Source organism: Martes martes (genome assembly GCF_963455335.1).
Source record: "Martes martes genome assembly, chromosome: 10".
Lineage (NCBI taxonomy): Eukaryota > Metazoa > Chordata > Mammalia > Carnivora > Mustelidae > Martes > Martes martes.
The window spans coordinates 5,524,497-5,540,775 of NC_137898.1; the positions used below are offsets into that span (position 1 = coordinate 5,524,497).

At 50.2% G+C, this 16,279-nt stretch overlaps 1 protein-coding gene across 3 annotated transcripts in view; it reads left to right on the forward strand.

The window, feature by feature from the left end:
* Positions 1-4,200: 4,200 nt before the first annotated feature.
* The window catches only part of PC (pyruvate carboxylase), a 95,597-nt gene continuing 83,518 nt past the window's right edge, over positions 4,201-16,279 (forward strand). The window contains exons 1-2 of one of the 3 annotated variants that reach the window (XM_080817150.1): positions 4,201-4,287; positions 8,991-9,028. The gene's annotated coding sequence lies outside the window, so the exon portion shown is untranslated. Of the gene's footprint in view, positions 4,288-4,851; positions 4,971-6,403; positions 6,421-8,990; positions 9,029-16,279 lie in introns of those variants that run through there. The other 2 variants (XM_080817151.1, XM_080817152.1) reach the window with 2 other exon arrangements.

Sequence of the window (16,279 nt, forward strand, 5' to 3'; positions counted from 1 at the left end):
CTCCCAGGACAGGGGTTCTGGGACATCTGGGTTGTGCTTGCAAGGTCCTCAGGGCAGCCTTCTCAACTGACACCAGTGAGAGATGGCTTCATGGTGGCTGTTACAGTTTGAGGGATCTACCTGGGTGCTTCTGCTTATCCTAACTGCTCTGGGCCGTCCCCACAGCTCCCTCCTCAGACAGTAATTCCTGAACTCACTGGTGGGCTGTGTCCCCCTCCCCACCTCCATGCCTTCATCCTATCATGTCTCGCTGCCTCTGTTTAGGCTCTGTATGGGATTCCTTTTACCGATAAATTTACCTGACAAGCTCTCAACTTATCTCTGCCTGTCTATCTATCTATCTACCTATCTATCTATCATCTATTGACTTAGCATAGGCATTGCCCCCTCCAGGAAGCCCTCCACACCCCTCTCATGGGGTAAGGATTCCCCTCTTTGGCCATTATCTCTAGCACAGCACTACACTGTTTTGGAATCATATGCTTTGAGGTGTATCTCCCCACTCTGGTCTCAGAGCAGCTTGGTGGGGGGCAAGTAGCTCCTTTTTCCGTTGGGTGTTGCCAAAATGGTGGTGGAGTGACTGTATCTCGTTGTCTCCTACCACCCCTTCCTCCTTCCTGGTCTGGGGCATTGTAGACGCCTCCCTCCTCAGATTCTGCTCCTCCTGCCAGCCCGTGGCCCCCCCCCCCCTTTAGCTCTCCCCTTCCCCTTAGATGTGATGCCTTCTGAACTCGCCTCTCTATTGGTGGATTCCACTCAGCCTCAGGGGTTGGCTGATGACTCCTATTCCTTCATTTACTGACTATTTATTAAGCATCTGCTATATGCCAGACTCAACTCTTGTAGTGGTAACGTTCAAATGTGAGAAGGGGATGGGAGTACAGAAGACGAACACAAACCAAGAACTTTCCAGAAAGTGACTGATACTGGACCCCTCTCTTCCAACTGAACTGTGCTGCCTGGGCCCTATACGCCAGAGAGAGACTCCCCACTAGCTCCTCCACACTGCTCTCAGCCTGTCCCCCCTGCAGCATCTTCCCCTGTAGCCTCTTAGGAACTCAGCGAAGTTTCCCAAGGTTTTGGTGGCCTTAAAATCAGTTGGGGGTTGAGAGGCACCCGGGTGGCTCAGTGGGTTAAGCATCTGACTTTGGCTCAGGTCCTGATCTCAGGGTACTGGGATCGAGCCCCGTGTTGAGCTCCACACTCAGCTGGGTGTGTCTGTCCCTCTCCCTCTGCCCTTCCCCGCTTGTGCTCTCTCTCTCTCTCAAAGGGATAAATAAAATCTTAAAAAAAAAAAAAAAAGAATTAGTTGGGGCTTTTGATATATAAATAGAAGATAAAAAGATTCTTGGGCCCAGCCACCAGATTTACTGAATCCTTACTGAATTAGGGATGGGGTAGGGCAGGATCTGTTTTATTTTTATTTGTTTTTAAACGATTTTATTTATTTATGAGAGTGCGCATGTGCAGGGTGGGGGGTGCAGAGGGAGAGGGACTAGCACCACCCTGAGATGGTGACCTGACCCAAATCAAGAATCAGACGCTTAACCAACTGAGCCACCTAGGCGTCCCCTGTTTTGTTTTTAAGGAGCCCCAGGGGGAGTATTATTATCAGGAAGCCAAGAGAGTAACTTCTCTTGGTCTCTTAGTGGGTCTCAACACTGACCCACATTAGAACCATTTGGAGAGCTTCTTTTATTTTATTTTATTAAAGACTTTATTTATTTATTTGACAGACAGAGATCACAAGTAGGCGGAAAGGCAGGCAGGGAGAGAGAGAGGAGGAAGCAGGCTCCCCGCCAAGCAGAGAGCCCGATGCGGGACTCGATCCCAGGACCCTGAGATCATGACCTGAGTCAAGGCAGAGGCTTAACCCACTGAGCCACTCAGGCGCCCCCCATTTGGAGAGCTTCTTAAACTAGCAACGCAATGCAGGGATCTCATTCCCCAGAAAGGGATCCAAGTAGTATTCTGCTGGTCATTCGAAGACCTCTGAGTTGGTGAGAACCATGGAGTGGCACTCAGGAATCTGTGTTTCCCACTAGCAAGCACCCTGTCCCAAAGAGATTCCATCACTCGTGGTACAGGAGCCCACACAGAGGGATGCTCTAAGTCACGTCAGGCTCTCCACCCAGGTTTTTGTCTGGGCAGTTTTCTCCATCTGGGGTGGAATACCCCTTCTAACTGTCCTCTCGGGGAACTAAGCCTGGGGGTAGGAAAAAGCCCCAATGGAGAGGTGTCTTGTTTCCTAATCTAACTTGAACTAGATAATTTACATGCCTGTGTTAACTGTTCAAAACCCACACTTTTTCAGCTCACAGCAGTCCATTTTCTAGTTCTCAATTAGTTTCTTTGTTCAGACCTCTGCCCGGTGGTTGTTGACATGGGAATCACCTGAACCAGGCTGGAGCCACCCACTCTTTGCTCCAGACCCACAGGTTCACAGGGACCAGCCAGGGCTGACCTGACCTTCATAGCGCCTACAGCACGGCCAGCCCTAGAGCAGGGCCTTGCCTTTCCTGAGGGACACGAGGGTCCACATTTTACATGTGCACAGTGAGGGATATAATATACAGGCAGAAAAGGTTGAAATCACGAGGTAGGCATGCTAGATGAATAATAGGGACAATAGTGTAATAGGGACTCAGTGTCTATCAAGTCCATCTGCTTATTTATTTCTTTATTTGAGAGAGAGAGAGAGAGAGAGAGAGAGAGAGGGCGCACAAGCTGGAGAAGCTCCAGGTAAAGGGAGAGGGAGAAGCAGGCTCCCGCAGGGAGCCTGATGCGGGGCTAGATCCCAGGACTGTGAGATCATGACCTGAGCCAACGGCAGACACTTAACCAACGGAGCCACCCAGGCACCCAGAGTCCAGTTGCTTTTAAGAGGAAATTCAATCCAGAGAGGGAGGGGCCCTGGCCAAGGTCACAGAGCTTTAATTCTTTCCGGCATTAATGAAGTTCTGATGCAGGAAGTGTCCAAGAACCGGCATCTAATAGAATGTGAGCTCTATGATGTGATGCCACAGGGCCTGTCTTTTCACCACTGTGCACTGGCATAGCACTAGGCTCCTAATAGGTGGACAATCAAATGAATTGTTAATCGAATCACTATGTGGATCTGGAGAATTGGGATTCTAATCCTTGCTCTGCTACTAAAATAACTGTGTTGGACTGACCTATGTTGAAGTTCAGCCAGATAGGTGGAAGGAAGGACAAGAAAGTTGGAGAGACAAAACAGAGACAGAGAATGTGACAGACATGACAGGGAATGGAGTTGTAATATTTCTCCACCTCAATAAACAATTTCTAGTTAACAAGATGTTCTCATAGTCCTTGATCCTTACCACGGTCTGGAAGAGGGTTATTTTTCCTCCACGCCCTGATTAATATCTGGTGTACCCTATATTTTATTATGTCTTTTCTCTCAATGTAAAGCAGAGATTTTGTTTGGTTTTGGTCACTCTCATATCTCCTAATTGGCAGAGAGCATAGCTTATGAAGCTTTCTGTTTAATCAAGCCTTCTAAACCTTCTAGGTCCCCAGGGGCCTCGATTCGCAGATTAAGAAACTGAGGCTCAGAGTGATGAGTTTGTTTGTCCAAGGTCAAAGAGAGACGGACTCTTGCCCATCACCACCACTCCCACAGCTAAGGGACAAAATCACGCACACCCGTGTGGTACGACTGCCATCTCCTTCGCCCTGCCCTTCGCAAACGCTTTTCCTCTGCCCTCTTCCCGGTCAGCTCAGTGCATTTAAGTCCAGGCCAGATATCTTGAGTCCCCGCGCGATCTGTTATGCTTGCGGCTTTGGGAGACACGTGCTACTCGGGTGAATGAATCGCACCTCCCCACCCCCGCCGACAGCCAATCACAGCGCGCCGGAGCCCAGTTACTTCCGCCTATTGCGGGCGGAGGCCCCGGCGGTGCTGCCCACGTGGGGCTCCATAGACAAGGGAGTAGGCGGTGGTGCGGCAGGGGCGGGCTCTCCCAGCCTCCTCCCCAATCCCGGGACCCGCCGGAGACGCGAGGGGCGGGGCTGACGTGGGGCGCCAAGGCTTAAACGTGACGGGTAGGCGGGGGGTAGGGAGGAGTCCCGAGCCGGGAGCGGTGAGTGACGGGAGTCACTGTCCAATAACAGGAGGGGATGGGCTGCCTGAGCCAATAAGAAGTCTGTAAGGCGGGGCCAGGACTGCAGCAAGTTCGGTTGCGCGGAAACCGCAGCTGTTCCCTGTCAGTGGAGGTAGCGGCGGTAGAGACGGTGGCGACGACTTGCGGCGGAGGCGCGGAGGTGAGTGCCGGCGGCGCTGCGCACCTTCCTGTACTCGCGGCGGGTCGGAGCGGGTGGGCGTGCACCAGCGCCGCCGCGGGGGACGCTTATGTAAGGGTCGTGCGCGCCAAGGCGGTGCGGGCTCCACGAGTGACGGCTGGAGGAGACGGCGACGGGCGGTGCGAGACGCGACGTGCGCCGCCCCTCCCTCCCCTTCCCTCCCCCTCCCCCTCCCACGGGGATGGCCGACCGGCTCGGGTCCACTCCCGCCCTCCTCCCTGCGCGCGCACGCGCTCCAGGGACCCTGCTCTGGGGTCCTGTCGCCCGGACCCCGGCCCGCCTCCCCGCCTGGCTTCGTCCGCCCCGCGTCCCCGTCGGCGGCCGGCGGCCTTATTCCTGCCCTCGGGCCCATTTTGCAGATGGAGAAACTGACGCACGGAACCGCCACATGCCTCGGGCGAGGTCCCTGAGGGTTGGAACCCAAGTCTGTCAGAATCGGGAGCCCAAGCGTTCCCCAACGTACTAGAAGTTGCTTAGCCCTGAAGAAAGCCGTGGGGTGCAAGGCGAGGGTTTTCTGTGTTCCAGGTGCCTGCACTCCGACTGCTGTAGGGATTCTCGTAGTAACCCTGTCGGGATCCTCGGTTCCACTGGATTTCGGAGGGGAAGCGGCGATTCGTCCTAGGCTGCTCCGTGAGGAGGAGGAGGTGGGGCTGGACTCAGCCCGTTATTCTCGGGCTTGTAGCAGTTTACAAAGTGCACTGGCCGGGGGCGGTGAGGAAGTTTCCTCCTGGGCACGGAATCGGGAGCCCTGGCTTTGAGGATCTGCCCTGACAGGTTCTTTGCAGCAGGACTTGTTTTGTGTACTTTTGAGTGAGTTGTTTCACCTCTCTCGAGCTCTTTCCTCTTGAGCTCTTTCCTCATCGCACACATGCTGGGGTGAGGCCAAGTCCCTAGGCTCCTGGCAGCTTTGAAACTCTTAAAAATCGAAATACTCCTTTTGTGAGCGAGAGGAGGCCAGGGCTATTGTCCCCATTCTGCAGCTGAGAAAGCTGAGGCTCCAGGAAGTGAGGGTGTTTGCCAGATCCCAGTGAGAGCCTCCAGTGTCTTTGCCTTCCTTGGGGCCAGAAGCTCTGGTTTCCCTTGCCCCCCTTCCCTGCCTGTGATGTAGACACTTCTGCTGGGGTTGGATGTGCTTGGCGATTGTGGTTACCGTCAGTGACAGCTTTTCTGTTTGCCCAGTGCTCATCCTAAGTCTGGAACTCTCCATGGCATTCTTTTGCACCCCTACCATGTTGGGAGCCCTATACTGGGCATTGGAAGAAGACTTTGGAGGTGAGGTTAATCCTTGCCCTAGGCCTGCTGGCAAACCAGGGAGAGAAAAAGAAAACCTAACCAGTGAGTCAGCGTGCCGCAGATGTTTGTAGAGAGCCCAGTGTGGATGCGGTATGGTCTGTAGGAGGCCCCTAGGAAGTTCAGTAAAGGCCCACAAATCAGATCACACACACCAAGACCAGGGAGAGGAGAAATAGGCGAGACTGGGGCAGTCTTCTTGGAGGAGGTGAGTCATGAGTCTTCTTCAATTCCGCTGGATCCTTCAGTGAGCAAGCAGTGATTGGATTTGAGCAGTCCAGGTTTTATTATGGAGGAGAGTTGAGTTTAAGCAACTAAAACCTGTAAGAGAAAGGCTGAGGAAGGTGGGGGGAGAAGATGGGAGAAGTAGCCCTTCCCACTTGAGCAGAAGTTCGGCCGGGCACTTTGAAGAGGTGTCTCCAGGAGATGTAACAAGGTGAGGGCACTTGCTATGGTGCAGAAAAGGCAGAAGTGAGATTGGGTTCTGCAGGTGCCATGGGGTTTGGTTGGGCTCCGAGGGCCCAGCAGCTACAGGTTGTGGCTGTTTGTGTCCTATGTGAGCAAGAGGCCTCCTGTTTCTTAGTGGCTCCCCTGCCCTGCCGGAATGGGCTTTGTTCACCATAGTTGCTCAATATCAGTTTGTTGAATTGAATTCGGTTGCCAGCCAAAGTTTCCACAATTTGTCCCAAAGTCCCCTCTGTGCCTTATTTCCCTATTCTCTCTCCCAAAGCCTGCTCCAGCCTGATGGACCCTCTCTGTGCCAGTTCTCACTTCCAGGATCATCCTTCTGGGAAGTTCGCCCTGGTGGGTAGCCTCCTGGACCCTTGCTGCCTCTGATGTACCAATACAGGCCACCTGCCTTTTCCCCCCCCTTTTTTTCTTTTTTGCCCTCTTCTTTGCTTTTTCCTTGTTCCCCTTATGGCACCCAGTACCCCAGGTGCTGTGCCAGGTGCCAGTCCTCCCAACACTGCTCACAGAGGCCCTGGGACCATGGCAGGGTAGACTTCAGACCCAGGACATTCCAACTTGCAGTTCTCTGTGTCCCTCTGCCCTGTGACTTGTCAGTGCTGTGGACTGACAAGTGGACAAATGTTCCAGGTGAATTACTGGAAACGGCTCCAACTGGAAACCAGTGAGGAAGTTGGGGAACCAGGAAAGGGTCCCATTTAGAAACTGCATTGATGACTGTTCTAGGGCAGCGAATCTGGGAGGAAGGCCCGGGCAGGCCCCAGACCATGCAGATCTGTCACCGGCACGCTGCTGTACGAGCTGGACACCTCACTGGAGTAGACAATTTTCCTTGAGGATTAGGGTGGGTCTTCTTGTTGGCTCTCTCCCAGCACAGCATCTGACCTTCTTCTGATTGGGCCCTGACTCCTCCCATCCAGAGAGAGTGCCTGTCTGCGGGGCTGGTTTCTCACCGGAGGCCTCCTTTGCAGAAGTGGGCCATTTGCCTGTTGACTCTGAAACCTCACCTGGGCCTGACTGACTCTCCCTTGGTCTCTGTCCTAGTTGCTTCTAGTCTTAGTCGTAGACATGTTGTAGGGCGCCGTAGTAGACAGTGGGAAATGATGGAAGAACATTCCTCTTGCCACCGAACGAAAAGCTGTGAGGCCATTTCTTGGGCTTTTTCTTCCACTTGACCCCACAGGTACCTTCTTCGGCCTCAGCCCTCGTCTGAGACTGCTCGCCGGCATCCCAGACTTGCCTTTTAGTGTCCTTCCCCCCTGCCTCGTTCTTTGGCGACCTTGTTTTCTATTACTCTTCCAGACTCAGGCTTTTCTGCATTATTAAGTCTTGCCAAGTCTGTTCAGTTGGGTGTGGGCTCTTGCTAATCCCACCGCATGTATTACTTGGTCATGACAACAACCCTACGACCAAGGGACTGTTAAGCCCTCATTTACACGTCCGCCCCAGGCTGCCAGGCTCGGGGGTCCCTGCCCAGTTCCCTCTCCCATATTACCTGTTTTCATCCTCAGTTAGTCCTCGACAGCTTGCTCTTGGGCTTTTTGGGAACAGAGCCTGTGCCTTCTGGCATGGCTGCCTCATGCAAGGTATGTGCTTGATCAATATTTTATTGAATTGAATGCCCCAAAGATTCATTTCGAGCCTTGACATAATTTCTTAAGGCAACCGATCTTCTTAGAACATGGATTCGATCCATTCAGCGGCTTGCTGGCTTGGGTCTCCATTTTGCTTTTTACTGACCAATGGCTAGAGCTGACTGACAGGTGTGGCCTCTCAGAAACAAGTGGTCCAGGGGCACCGGGGTGGCTCAGCCCATTAAGCATCTTGGCTTCAGCTCCAGTCCAGCTTGGGGTCCTGGGATCATGGGATCGGCCCCCTGTCGGGCGCCATGCTCAGCGGGTCTGCTCCCCCCGCCCCCCGCCCCCCCATGGTCACTTGCTCTCAAATAAATAAAATCTTAAAAACAAAAAAACCCCAAGTGGTCTGTAAAACTCCAAAAAATGAGGGGCTTCCTTGGGTCTAAAACAAGGGATGTGCTCTCCTGTGTGTATGTGTTAGCACTAAGGGAAAAGATCTGAGGAAATAGGGAAGTAGGAGACGTATCAGCTCTCAGGTCACGTAAGACAGTTCTTAATTAGTGTCAAGTTGCTTGGTGAGACAGGAACCAGGCTCAGGGAATCCAAAGGGGAGGTAGCTCCTGAGGCTTAGAGACAGCTCTGCTGAGAAGGTGGGCGTGGGCTGAATGGAGGTGGGCAGGAAGAGAAAACACTTCACATAAAACAATAGGGGCCCCTGGGTGGCTCAGTGGGTTGGACCTCTGCCTTCGGCTCCGTTGGTGATCTCAGTGATCTCCATCTGGGGGTCCTGGGGTCGAGTGTCGCCTCGGGCTCTCTGCTCAGCGGGGAGCCTGCTTTCCCCTCTCTCTGCCTGCTTGTGATCTCCGTCAGGTGAATAAATAAAAATAAAAAGTTTTTAGAACTTCTCGTTCTTGTGTGGTGGGTGCCAGAAAAGGGTTTTACTTTAACGCTCCTTACTAAGCACGTTGGCTAATGTCTGAGAGCGTCCTTTGTACCAGGCTTCATGCCAGTGGCCTGTGTGTGTTGCGTCACTGGGAACTCTGCAGGCTGGGTGCTGCGGTTATCCCCATTTCACAGATGAGGAAACCAGCTTTGACTGTTTATGGGAATGAGTGGCTGAGCGGCAAGGGTGGGGCCCAGACTGTTGGACAAGAGCCAGGATGCTCTCACCCCTGTGTTGTCCTGGCCCCCCACCCCCGCCCCAGGTCCCTAAGATGGAAGCAAAGGAACAGTTCGCTGGGTTCTAGATCTATGTTCTTGCCACTCCTGGGTTCTCTGGGGGAATGCCTGAAGAAATGAAGATAACACTTCTTTTTTCTTTTACTTTAGATAGCAGCTGCCCTCTGAGAGCCGACAGAAAACTGAGGGTAAGTCCGTGCCTGATTCCAGGCCGCTGGGATGCGCGTGGGTCTTCTCCAGGAGCAGGTGTAGGGGTTCGCAGTCCTGGCACGTCAGTCATCAAGTTCGACAAATAAAAGAGGCTGAGCTCTGAGTTTCGGAAAATAGAAGCAGTCCTTGTCTGTTCCTGATCTCTCTTGGTTTACCCAGGCAAGGGACATTTGGCTCTCCGCTGGCCTCAGTTGGTAGCTGGCAGCCTGTGCAGGAGGCCTGACGTCTAGAAGGGTGCGGCTTGGGAAGCTAGTTAAGAGGGGTGCGGCAGAGCTTCTCAGGACCACCAGAAGCAGGTCTAGGGCTGGGCAGTCTCAGGGAAGACCCCTTGAGTCAGTGGGTAGAGCAGGCAGCTGGGCAGTGGGGGACTCGGGGAGGTGTGAAGCTGGGCATGGGAGGGGCTGGCTGTAAAAACACTTGACCTGTGTTTCCAGACAAGGACACCCAGCCTTTGGGAGTCCCAGCGATAAGGGGGTGAAGGGGCGAAGTTGGACCTTCTTTGCCCACGGAGTGCTCAGGCAGCCCCGTCCCGTGAAACCAGCTGCTGCTCTCGCACAGGGTTTCCCCGATGCCCGGTCTGGGTGCATCTGTCTCAGCCTAGTGCCGAGGCCCCTGGGCAGGAATCTACCTAGTGACCCAGTCCTGTCTCCGCTACTCGTCCAGCACGGATGTCCTGGCCCGGCCCGAGCCTCGCTCTCTGTCTGGCGCGCCCACCTGTGTTTCGGACACTGATCACGCTGCTCTTCCCCACACCCAGAAGCAGGTCGTTTCATAGTCAGGTGCCCTGGCGGCTTCGTGGCTCGCAACTTTCCCCAGAGCTTGACTCTGTGCTCAGAGTGAAGCTTCCTTTGCGTTGGGATTCTTCTTGGGTTTCCGCCCATGGTGTGGGGATTTTTCTCAGGGGACCTGTCGTGACCCAGGAGTTGTTCTGCTTTCTGAGATGTTCCCACAGGCCTCTCGAGTTCTAGGTCCTGGACCGGCAGCGGCCGGTTTCCACTCTAGGTTTGCATTTGCTTTGAAAAGCAGGTGGAGTGGGGCGCCTGGCTAGCTTAGTCGGTAGGACGTGCGACCCTTGATCTCAGGGTTGTGAGTTCTAGCCCCACATTGGGTGTGGAGCCTGCCTTAAAAAAAAAAAAAAATTCTCATCACATGGAAAGCAGGTAGAGTAAAGGCCAGAAGGATGTGGATTTTTGATGGACTGTACCCCTCACAAGGGTTCCACTGCCCTGTTCTCTCTGCTTGCTCTCGCCTTCCTGTTCTTGGTTGATGGAGTTGAACGTTTACTGCCCTTACTTGCATCCCTGCGAGCAGAGCGGGGAGAGTTGGGTGAGGACCCTACCCACCTATCTCACGCAGCTGAGAAATGGGGGCCCGGGGAAGGCTGATGAGCAGAATCCAAGATTCTGGCCGTCCCCCCGCTTCTTAAAGAGTGCCCTCCTTTCTTGTATGTCTTCCCCCAGATCCATCAGTAGCAAGGGAACGTGAGTTGCCAAGAAGGGCTGCCTTTGACCACGTCATCTGATCTGTTAAGGCTTGTCTAGCGCTTCATCCCCAAGTCCCCGCTGAGTCCTTGGAGTTTTCCTTAGTTACTGAACTAAGACTGCCGCGGAAGGTGGCCGCCCTGCCCTCCTCTGCAGGTCTCCTTGGTGATCCTGGAGGGAGGGGGATGGGAGTGTGTTGTTGTTGTCTTAGGTAGCATGTCAGAAGGTGTAACGGAGGTCATCCCAGCACCCGCTCCTCGCCGCTGTCCCATAGCTCCTTATCCTGATTGGCCTGTAAGCCGGAGAAGGGCGGGCGGGCGGGCGGGCGGGTAGCCAGGGCTGCTCCGAGCGCGTTTCCACCAGCTGTGTGGAATGGCAACGGACTCCACATGTGGCAGCTCCCCTCCCCACAGACATCCATCCTGGGCCGAGGCCTTAGGGAAAATTCCGTGCTCTGTCTGTGCTGAGTCATGCTCAGTCTCCCAGGATCTGTGTGGCACCTTTCGCATGTCTGTCACTGGCCAGCCCGGGGTCTGGGAAGGACTGCGGTTACTCCAGAGCGCGCGTGCTCTCATCTGTTGTGTTTGCACATCACTGTCTGCTTCGAGTGCTTTTACTGCTGTGCTGTTTGTTCATCAGTGTGAAATTTATTAATGTGAAATCGTTCATAATAAATGTATTGTTTATTCTGGAGAGGGTGGAGAGGGGCAAGAGGGAGAGGGAGAGACAATTTTAAACAGGCTCCATGCCCAGCATGAGCTGACATAGGGCTCGATCTCACAACTCTGAGATCATGACCTGAACAGAAATGAATAGTCAGATGCTTAACCAACCGAGCCAGCCGGTGCCTCTAGTCTTTTAAATTTTGCTTTTAAGTAAAGCCTATAGATTTTTCTTTTCTATTTATGATTCTAGAAAATTCTAACCAGTTTGAAGGGACCTTTTGATGAGTACTTGATTCCATTTGCAAACTTAACTCATTTGAAAATTTTAAATTGAATTTGTAAATTGCATTCAACTTTCTTTAATTGTTTTAACACTTCCAGTTGTCCGCTTAACAAACATCCCTAATGCTTAAATAATTCCTGTAAGTCTAATAAATTAACCTGACTGTTAAATTTTCTTAAACATTCTTTTTTTTTTTTTAATTTATTTATTTGACAAACAGAGATCACAAGTAGGCAGAGAGGCATGCAGAGAGAGAGGAAGGGAAGCAGGCTCCCTGCTGAGCAGGGAGCCCGATGCGATGTGGGGCTTGATCCCAGGACCCTGGGATCATGACCTGAGCCGAAGACAGAGGCTTTAACCAACTGAGCCACCCCTTAAACATTCTTAATACTGTTTTATGTTTTAACATTTTGAAGTTATTCTGCTCACTTCATTGAGGTATCGTTAACATAATAAATCGCTCATGTTCCGTGTACATTGTATGTTTCTCCATATGTATCCTCTTGTGAGACCTTAACCACAGTTAAGACAGTGAACACATCCATCACCTCTGAAAGTGTCTTCATGTCCCTTGGTAAGCCCTCCCTCCCACTCCTCTCCGCTTCTCTCATCCCCAAGTACCTACTGAGCTGCTTTCTGTTACTGTAGATTAGTTTGCATTTCGGGGAATTTTACATAAGTGGAATCGTAGAGTATGTATCCTTTTCTGTTCGGCTTCTCTCGCTCAGCATGCTTATTTTGAGATTTGTCCGTGTTGCCGCACCCATCAGTAGTCCTTTCCCTTTGGCTTCAGGGTAGTTGTCCAGTATGTGGGTGCCCCACAGTCTGTTTGCTAATTCACCTGCCGTTGGTCATTTCAGTTGTTTCCAGTTTTAAGTGGTGCCAAATAAAGCTGCTCTGAGTGTGTCCAAGTCTTTATCGGGCACTATTTCCTTTTCTCTTGAGCAGACGTGTGGTGGTGGAGTGGCTAGAGCATATGGTAGGTGTGTATGTAACTGAACTTGCCCAGTCTTCTTCCAAAGTGGCTGTGCCATCTTACACGCCCACCCGCGGCGTACGAGCCCCAGTCTCTCCACATCCTCGCTGACACTGGATATGGTCAGTCCTCTAAATTTTAGCCATTCTAAAAGACTCATGTTGGTGTCTTGTGGTTTCAATGTGAATTTCCTTGGTGACTAATGAATTGAGCATCTTTGAGCTTATTCATCATCTGCCGTACTGATTTTAAACTTAATAAATTTATTCCTTAAAATCATGTCTGAGGGGCGGCCAGCGTGGCTCAGTGGGTTGAAGCCTCTGCCTTCGGCTCAGGTCATGATCCCTGGGTCCTGGGATCGAGCCCCGCATCGCATCGGGCTCTCTGCTCAGCAGGGAGCTTGCTTCCCTTCCTCTCTCTCTGCATGCCTCTCTGCCTACTTGTGATCTCTGTCTGTCGAATAAATAAATAAAATCTTTTAAAAAAATCATATCTGAACCAATTATTCAGTTACATATTTTAATCGGAATCTTGAGACTGACTTGTTAATTCTGAACAGACCGAATTCCCTTGAGTTGAAGTACATAAAATAACAGATACATGCAGAATTTCTTAACTCAAAATTATAAATACTATAGTTTCTATTTTCTTGGGCATATTTATTCTTAATGCTTTAACTTCCTGGAATTAAAGAATCTTTAATTGCTATGATTTCAGACTGTAGTAAATTATTTTCCTAAGCAACCTCAGTAGTTTCTTTTTCCACTAGATGACATTTCTTTATAATTCAAGAGATTGCTGGCCAGGATGAAACTAGGTCTTTTCCTTTGAGTCCACCTGCTAAGCAGAGTCCTGATTCATTGCCGTTTTGCCCCCAGATGGGGAGAGGCTCACAGCCCATATGCCCCAGATCGAAGCATCACATTGCCTAATCTTCCCACGGAGCTCTGCCCTTTTCCACCCAGGCTGCCATACCGTGTGACTGGATCACTGGATTCAATTAACCTATTTAAGCCTTCATTTCTCATGCACTATGGCCTCAAAAATAGGTGGAATTAAAAGTACACATTAGGTGGAATTGAGGTTCTGTGTATCTTCCAGCACTTTCTCTGACCAAGGACTATCTGTAAAATCAGGCCAGTGACCCAGTAGTTCTAGAACTTTTGAGTCCCAGTCTTCTGGATCTAGATCTGGCATTCCAACCCCCCCCCCCACCCCCATTGCTTACATCTCAAATGAAGAGAAAGGGAGGCTGGGACTTCAGAGTACTGGTGGTTTCTGGTTACCAAGAAATCCTGGCACCAACAACCCACGCCTGCCTTTTCCCTTTCTTCAGGTTCACCTTCCTAGAAATGGTGAGAACCCTGGCTCCGCCCTGACCGTGCAGTACAGGGCTACCCATCTCTTTGGAGGGCCCATGACTATCAGATTCTTTTTATAGATTTGATGTTAGATGATAAATGAATGTGGACTTGCATTCCCATCCTGGTCACTGAGTGTGGCCTCAGGAAACTTTGTGGGTAGTGAGTGGGACCTGGTTGAAAATGGTTAATGCAGCCTGACCTCTCCCATGATGGCTGATGCTAATGTCACCGCACGTGTGTAAGAGTGCCAGTCTGTCGAGGTCCAAGAAAAGGACATTTGGGGGACTGCTTACTTTGCTGCTCTGCTGTTTGAAATACAGTGTGTGTTCAGCTATGGCTCTGAGTTTCCCCTTCAGGTGGTGAAGCAGTTGCGTGTGACAATACAGAGCGTATGGGAGTTTTTTTTTGATGGCGGTGACCTCCCTGCGTTAACAGAATCTCCGTTCAGAGAGAGAGGAAGGGGCACTCCACCACAGGGCAGGGCATTAAATGACAGGGGACAGAGAGATCACACGTAAAACTTAGAGTAAATAAATAAATAGAGCATTCAGCACAGCGATGTCAGTTCTAGACATGACAAACTGGGCTGTTCAGATCCGCATGTTTATACCAGAAAATGGGAAGCCCTGGCACCTGGCTTGCTCAGTCGGCGGAGCATGTGACTCTTGATCTCAGGGTTGTAAGTTCAAACCCCACATTGGGTGTAAAGATGACTTAAAAGTAAATCTTAAAAATGGAAAAAACGAAAGAAAATGGGAAACCACCAAAATAGACATCAGAAAAATGTCGCCACACGTGTAGTCTGTTCAGTGTCATACAGCGCAGCTTTGAAAATAGCCCATGTTACCCTAATCAAACTTGCTCTCTAATTTGTTACCTTAGAACAAAATGCTTTTACTTGAGAAAGGTATATTATGAAGCAGATGGTGTAAAATCTCCTTTTTGGTTATTTTGGAATGCTATACCCAAATTTTTTTCCTGGATGCTGGAATTACAAAATTATGTGTTTAAGTTTTTTGTTTATTTGTTTTGCTGTGTCTTTTAATTTTGAATAATCAGCTTTAAAAAAATAGAGAGAAGGGTACAACTTATACTAGGTGGCCTTAAGAGCAGGGACTGGGTTTTAACTATCAGAATTCCTCTCTTTTGGACACCTGGGTGGCTCAGTCGATTAAAGTATCTTCCTTCAGCTCAGGTCATGATCCTAGGGTCCTGGGATCAAGTCTTGCATTGGGCTCCATAAGATATTAAAAAAAAAAAAAAGTCCTCTCTTTACTCCTGTTCTCCAACAAATTGTTGGGGGAGGGGTGGGATGAAAACCTTTTTCTAAATGCTGTATGAGATAGAGATTCCTGGGAAATAGTGGAATAAAGACTTCTTAAAAGATGTTCCTTCCTAAAGAAATGAAAAAAACTGGCAAAAATTGTCAAAATCATCTTTTTCAGAACTAAGGGAATTAATGGCTTGCAGCAGTCCAAGGAGAAATGGTCAAATCTTTCTTTCAACAGAAATTATGAGTCCTGCAAAGAAACAAGAATGGCATATACACGGGGTACAGCTCCTGACGGAAACTATCCCTAAGGAAGCTCATTTGTTGGACTTTTATAAAGATTTTAAATCAGCTGTGTTAAAACGTGTCTAACGAACTAAACTATGAGAACAGTGCCTTGCCAAATAGATGATAGAAATTATGAAAAAAGGAACCAAAAAGAAATTCAGGAGTTGAAAAATCAAATAGCTGAAATGAAAAAGTCACTAGAGGGGCTGAATACCGGAATAGGGGTGGAAGAAGGAATCCATGAACTTGAGGATAGCTCCGTTGAGATTATCCTATTGGAGGAACAGAGGGAGCAAGAATGAAAGATAATGAACAGAGACTCAGGTGATTGCTGAACACCATCAGACCTATCAGTGTTACTACACAACAGAAATTCAGTAAATTTGAAGATCTAATTGGCTTTTATTAAGTCATTCGTGAATTGGGGAACTCTGGGGAGTCGTACCTGGTATTTAAAGGAAGGTATTCACAGGCGGGAGGGTGAGGCAGGCGATCTTATTAGGTGGATTGCCTTATCTTTCTCTGGGGGTTGGAAAGGCCCATGTGACAGATTATCTCTTTAGTACTGATCAGAAAATTCCAGATTGATTGGTTTAAGATTCTACTTCTAGGGAGGTTGAACCTGCAGTTAAGTCTCGGTTTGTCCCTCCTGCGGGCACACACCACCACTTTGAGCCTGTGGCTCTTTCTTTCTTTCTTTCTTTTTTTAATGTAGCTCTAGGCCTAATGTGGGGCTTAAACTCAAAACCTCAACATCAAGAGTTGCATGTTGTACTGACTAAGGCAGCCGGGCCCCCCTGTGGCTTTCTTATAAACAGTGTGCCCATGTGGGAGTCCTAGCAGGAGAGGATGTAGAGAAAGGAGCAGAATGAATATTTGAAGAAATAGTGGCTAAAAAGTTG